General features: G+C 41.5%; 1 protein-coding gene across 1 annotated transcript in view; it reads left to right on the top strand.

Annotated features, from left to right (window-relative positions):
* Nucleotides 1-6,508, top strand: part of LOC148595647 (uncharacterized) — a 28,305-nt gene that overhangs the window by 4,591 nt on the left and 17,206 nt on the right. The window lies entirely within an intron of this gene.

Here is a 6,508-nt window from a genome sequence, read left to right as displayed (position 1 = left end):
AAGAAGTGATTTAAGTCAAAAACTATTCAGCAGGATTGTTTTGGGCATCCTAATTGCCGCCTGCTTTTTGTGGTAGCGGCTTGCTCGCGCTCGGCTAGCGGGAGCGTGGCGGGGCGGGAGCTCCCGGCTGTCCCGGCGGCTCCGCGCGGTCATTGTGCTGCCGGGGGTGGTCACGGGGCCGGCTAATCCCCCTACAATGGGGCTGGCGGTGGGAAAAGCCGAGCGCTCGCTTCCCGCGCGCTCCCGGCTGCGTCCGTCGGGAACGGGGCTCTGGGCTGCCCGCTGGTCGTGTTGGTTTGTTTTACTGCAGGGTGCTAGTGAGCCGGAGCGGGAAAGGGCCGCTCTTGTGTATGCGCTGCCTTCGTGCAGCTTTGGCCTCCACGGGTTAATTTTTACTCTGGTTCTGGAGGCAGCTCAGCAATGAGCCCGATAAAGCCTTGGTGGAGAGGTTGCAAGCATATGTGCCCTTCCTGCACTATGCTTTTTCTGGATCATGTAGTCTGATAAAAATCGCCTCTTCCTACAGAGTTTGCTGGTTTCATTGCTTTGGACCATCCTGACTATGACAGCAGGGATGTGTCCTTTCTCCACAGCAGCACAGAAAGCCAAAACCCCCAAATAAATAGGAGCAAATCTTTTGTTCAGCAGCCTGAATGTCTCAATCCAAATGCGATAAGTTTAATTATATGCTGCTCACAAAGCAGGCTGATTATTGGCACTTAGGGTGGCTGGCAGCGAAGCTGGACAAACTGCCCAGCTGGAGGCCAGAACCAAGCGTGAGCTTCGCTAGGAGCTGCTCCGCAAGGCCGAAGGGTCTGCAAATACCTCTCTGAGCAGCAGAACCTGCGTTTCCTGGGGCCCTGCCTTAATGAAGGAAGTTCATTCTTGTTCGATGTCCTCTCCCTGCTCTCGGTCACAAAATCTTTGGGAACTCGTTGTTGTTGAGATCTCTGCTTCTGTGAAATGTGGCTGAAATTGGTCAATAAGCATAAATGTCATGAGGGGACTGAAAGAGCACAATCTCACAGATGTTTCTTTATGAAATGGAGGTAAAAGTGCCATGAAGTAAACAGATGAATTACAACTGCCTTGGATTTTGCTCATTTTTCATACCAGCAGCAGTATGTACTTTCTACTTTCCTCATTTTTTGTATAGATTTACTCTCTTCAGTGCATAAAAATTGGGGCAACAGTGTGGTCTGGTTCACTGAACCAACTTGAATTTCTGATTGTACCTCAAGAAACTTGCTGTTTTTACTTTTTTTTTTTTTTTTTTTTCTACCTTTAGAAGCAGGGAGCAAATTTAAATAAGTTACCAAATTAAGAACGTTTACTCTTTGAACACCAAATATTACGAGTCTAATATTCCTCTTGCGATGAAGACTGTTTCAACAGAGCAGGCTGCGAACCGGTTTGTGCTCTGTATCTCTGCTAAAACGGGGCGTATAAAAGCATATCATGGTCTGCAGCCAGGTATCTGATTGATTACTCTGAGCCTCTTCCTGCAGCATCCGTCCAAATGCTGCCGGCTGCAGTCAGCTCCTCTGGCAACCCCGGAGTCTCAGAAACGTAGCCAGAGAAGGGCTGGCTTAGGAGCAAGGGAAGGTTGTCTTTGCAAACGAGGACATCCAAGCAGCGCTCGCTGCTGCCCAGCACGCCTCATTTGCTCCAGCTCTGCTGTTTTTCTGCAGTGTATTGGTTTCTGATCTTGCATCTTTGATTTTTTTTTTCCTCCATCTCCATCTGTTCCGTTTGGAGACCCGTTGCTGCAGCCCTGGTCACTGCTCTTGGCCAGTCTCTTGATGCTACTGGCCACCCACCCTGGCGTGTTCTTGGCTTTGGCCTTGCCACTGAGCAGGAGCATCTTCCCCTTGCACTGCTGCACCTTCCTGATAAGGCTCCTTGATCGTCACATCCAATCTGCTCTCTTTAGAGCAGGCCCTTAAGGGTTTACACGATATACTTTTTAGCATTCTGCGATGCAATTTAATTAATTTTAATAAATGCCAGAAACACCCTGTGTAGTTGAGGGTTTCTAGTAAATTTGAGTATAAGCTACTTCCAAAGGATATTAATAAGAACTTTGCTATTGATTTAAATTTCATGTTATTGTGCAAGTGCTTATGATAATGTACTGTAGCAAAGCAGTAAATAGCGCATAATATATTCCTTATCTTAATATATAGGTACTCTTTGCAGCTTTGCTATTAAATCCTTGAGAGAGTGAGATTTTTTTGAGCATAAATTACAGAGAATGTGAATTTGTAATATCAAAATATTAGTTCCTTTTTTTCTTCCATTTTCTTCCATTTGGAGTGCAGTAGTTTGAAAAGCAATGGAAATTTAAGGGTGTCACTTCTTTTTACCCCAAGAATGTTTGTTGAACAAAGGCTTTTGGATTAAATTTGTTTAAAATGCAGTAAACAAAGCCTATGAAACATGGATGTTGAGAATATCACATTTCTTAAAAGGCAATATTGTAGTTTATTCCTGTTAGATGAGTACTAGAACATGGTATGAAGAACAGTTCCTCTTTCCATCGTGCTTTCCAGCACAAAATCTTTTTGATGCCAAAACCCTCCAGTGCTGCTGTGTGTCAGTACTGAGATGAGGAACTGCCTCTCTGCAGCCAGAGCCCCTGAGACTGGGGAGCCCTTCCTAATCTTGATTTACATTAGTCCTGAAGACCTTGCTAATTATGCATTTTAACATGAAAAGATTTATGCCTGGTAACATATTTCTGCCTGTGTGCCTGGTATAAAGCCCACTGGCTTGCCTGTGCTTTGGATGAGGGTCCAAATGAGCTGTCATCTGTCTGAACCCCAAACACTAGTATGTCCTGGAGATGGAGCTTCCCAGGCTCAGAAGAACAACAACGCTGTGATTTATGGAGTCCTGTTACTAAAAAATGGCAGTTTAATAGTCTCTGCAGGAATGGGTTTAGTTGCTTTTTCATACTTGTATGAATATGGAAGTTTGGGGTCTGGCCAAGAGACAGCAAGCAAACATTGAAAAAATCCTTTTCATTTGCAGACTGTGTTAGCTTCTACTGGCCCAGTGACAACAACATTTAACTTGGGTTATTCTGTAACTATATTACTCTTTATTGAGTAAACTATAATACTAAAACAGAATTTCCTTCATATAAATACCCTTCTGTGCTGTTGTAGAGAAGTGTTGCATTTTTGGGGTGTAATTTCCACTTAGGGTTTAGTTGGCTGATAAAATATTATTAGTGCTGTGTTACTGCTCTTAAAAGTACTGACAAATAGGGATAGATTGGTGTAGAACAAAGTGGTTTAACTTAAAAAAAAAAAAAAAAAAAAAAAAAAAAAAAATCTCGATTTAAGTCATTGGTTCCTCAGTACCACATGAGGATGTGAGGCTCAGCGCGGTGCCTACAGACATCAGTGCTGCTGGATTTGTCCCGATGGGCCTGCTGAGATGTCCATGGAACATCCTGCCACGTGTCGTAGCAATGACCATAGTGCAGAGACCCTGGCTGACACTGCATGAGCATTTGCACCCATCCCACGACGACGAGGAGTGCGCGCTCGTTCGGAGAGGTCATCGTTATCTTCCTAGCTGATGCTTGTGTGTTCCTTGCAGAGTTACTAAGAAAAGGAAGTTTGGCATTCTAGTAGTGACTTTAGAGGATGGTTTCAGGTTAGTACATCCTCCAGGATTTTAAGGGTATTGTGTTTTGGCTTCTACCAAACTATGAAAAACATAGAAAACTGTTTTCTTCATAGGATTCTTTTGGTAAGGCTTTCCCTGTTCTCCAGCAAGTGGCATTTGTTTTTTTGGTCATTCCTCCAACATTGAATGAGATATTTGTTATTCTGAGTTAGATTCCAATCAAGAAAGTATTCTCTTTGCAGGTTTAATGGTCAAAGCTTGTTTTACCATTTCAGCAGGCTCTGGGTATAACGCAGTGACTTTGCTCTGTTCAGTAGTGGCAACAAATACAAACTGCATTTTACCAATGAATTATAGTGAATTTAGGACTTTATAAAGACTACGATAAATTCACATGAATTTTAAGCACGTTTTGTTTTAAAAAGGAGAAAAAATATATTAACTATACAGATTTCATTTTAGTTCAGTTTTGATAATTTTTCTCCCAGTCAGTAGCCTGTAGCCCATCAAGGAAGATATGGTTCTGTGCCATTTAATCCTAAATGGTACTTCTGGCAATAATTGGCATTTTGTCCAAATGCAGTAATCGGCGTTTGGTTCCCAGAAGTGCCGAGGTTATCGCACCTGCTCGTGCTCAGGCTCTGAAACACGCTTGGTTCCTGGGCTGGGAGGTGGCCAAAGCAGAAAAGGGGAGAAAAAGGTTTGGGAGAAAAGAATTGTTTACCCTTTATTGAAATTATGATATGAGAAGCAAAATAGTAGCTCTACCTATCTTTCACAAATATTTTCTTTTTTTTCCCCCCCAAGCTGTTTTAGGGAACAGCTTAAAGTATTATTTAAACATAAAGGCATCTAAAGAAGAAAGATGACAGAAGATCTAAACAGAATTTTATTCTAATTTATTGGTGGTTTGTTACGTTTTATGCAGTGAGGTATCTTCATCTGCTTCCTATTCATCTTGAAAAAGCAAGACCAGCTTTTTCTTTTGAAGTCATTAATATAATACTCGTGCATACTGCAGCCTTAACACTTTCCAGCTCAAGAACAGCAGGAGGAGGAGGAAGAAATTAAGATAACTCTCAGGGAAGAGAGTGAAGGGTTTTTTGAACTTGGATTTGAAATGAGATGAAGAGTCAGCTAGACGGTATTAACACGGTTTGTTCCAAATGACAGGAACTAGAGACGAGGAGCTTGGGCAGGGGCCAGATTGTCTGATGGGGCTTGTGGTAGACGGTGCAAGGACTAGAGAAACATCCGTCCGCTTGGCAGAGTGGGGCTTTTCTGCTTTATAAACAGATCAAAACTTTTCTCTGGAAAATATCTTAGAACAAATTGGGAATTTGTTTGTCCAAATGTTAGTAACAGAGTGTATTTTACCTTGAATGAGAAAGTAAAAATACATTTAAGCCCCAAAATAGGGATTTCTAGATGTTGAGGAGCCCAATTAAAGGTGTGGAAGGGAAATAGAGCAAAGAAAGTGAAAAATCCACAGTGTAACAGCAATGAACAGGTGAATCACTTGCATCACAGGTAGTGGTCGATAGTGGTCAGGATAGATTTACAGGCAGAGGACAAGATCAAGTGGAAACCAGACCTTCAGTCACATGGAAGTCAGCAAGATTTTGCTGAAGAGAAGCCAGAATTTAACCCAAATTGTTTAAGAAACAAGAGAGGCTCTGCTTTTACTGGTACTGGTGGAATAGATTGGAAAAATAGTCAAGGCAAAGTGGTGCCGTAGTGGGAATTGTACAGGTTCTTCAAACTGCATAAGCCAAAACCAAAAATGTGTTAAAGCCTAGAGGAGGTTACTGAAGAGACAAGCAGACCTGCTGTTTCAGCAGAGGCTGAATCTGCCTGACTGGCCAGTTGTTTTGTTAATCCATCACTGCAGTTTTCTTTGCAATTTTTGGCTGCAAACGTGCAGCTTTTGGAGTGGTCATTGTTGCTGTGATGGATTATTGAAATAAATAGTATTTGTCTCTTTAGTCCAAAATTAATTTTCTGTATTGCAAGTTGAATATTCTAACATTCTCTTGAGAATTTAATTAAAGATGGTATTTTTTATCTTTTTTTCTGATTAAGAAAAATCAGGTTCCAAAAAAACCCTCTGATATCTTTCTCTACATAGAGATTTATTTGTGTTTTTTTCTTCTTTTTTTTTTTTAGATAAAGGTTTTCTCATGTCTTAGTTCATGCAGAATAGTAAAAACATATATAAAATTAATCTAGTTAGTCTAAATAAATCTAAAGTTAATATGAAAGGAAAAATTATTTCATAGTTATTTTTCAATAACCATAAATTTTATTGATCTATTATAGATCAATACTCTAAAAAAAGTGGCATTTATAGGTACTTATTTACCCTTGCAAATTTTTACGCAATTTGCAGCTTATTTTACATAATTTGTAACTTATTTAGTGAAGCATGAGATGTGAAAATGTGAGTGTGTTATACATATAGGGCACCTAGTGATAAACAAATATTGCCTTGCTGCAGAAGGCAATAGTGAGGGACTGCAAAGTGGAGGGCAGAGAGCTCTGCCATGAAGGAGGATGGACTTTTGCCTGCCGAGGTTGGATGCTTTTGTCCATGCAGCTGACCTGGAGCTGGCACGGCTGGGTTTGTATGCTCATGCTGAGGCTGGCAAGGGCTGGTTTGCTCTGGAAAGAAAAATCTGCTCTGTTTTCACAGGAAGAGACTGTTGTGATGTGCCACTGTTGTAGCTCGGTGCCTTCCAGCTCCATTTGGTTGCTGCTGCATTTCGTGACCGAGCTCTTGCAATGATGTCAATGTCTGTCTAGTCCCAGAAAATCCTATTTGATTAGTTTGGCCACCAGTTGGATTAATTTTGCCCAAGATGTTAAAAAG

The sequence above is a fragment of the Tinamus guttatus genome, unplaced genomic scaffold (genome assembly GCF_059628265.1).
Source record: "Tinamus guttatus ecotype Peru unplaced genomic scaffold, ASM5962826v1 Tinamus_guttatus_pri_ptg000079l, whole genome shotgun sequence".
In the NCBI taxonomy this organism is placed as follows: Eukaryota; Metazoa; Chordata; class Aves; order Tinamiformes; family Tinamidae; genus Tinamus; species Tinamus guttatus.
Note: the sequence above shows the minus strand (reverse complement) of the source record. Positions and strands in the feature narration are given on the sequence as shown.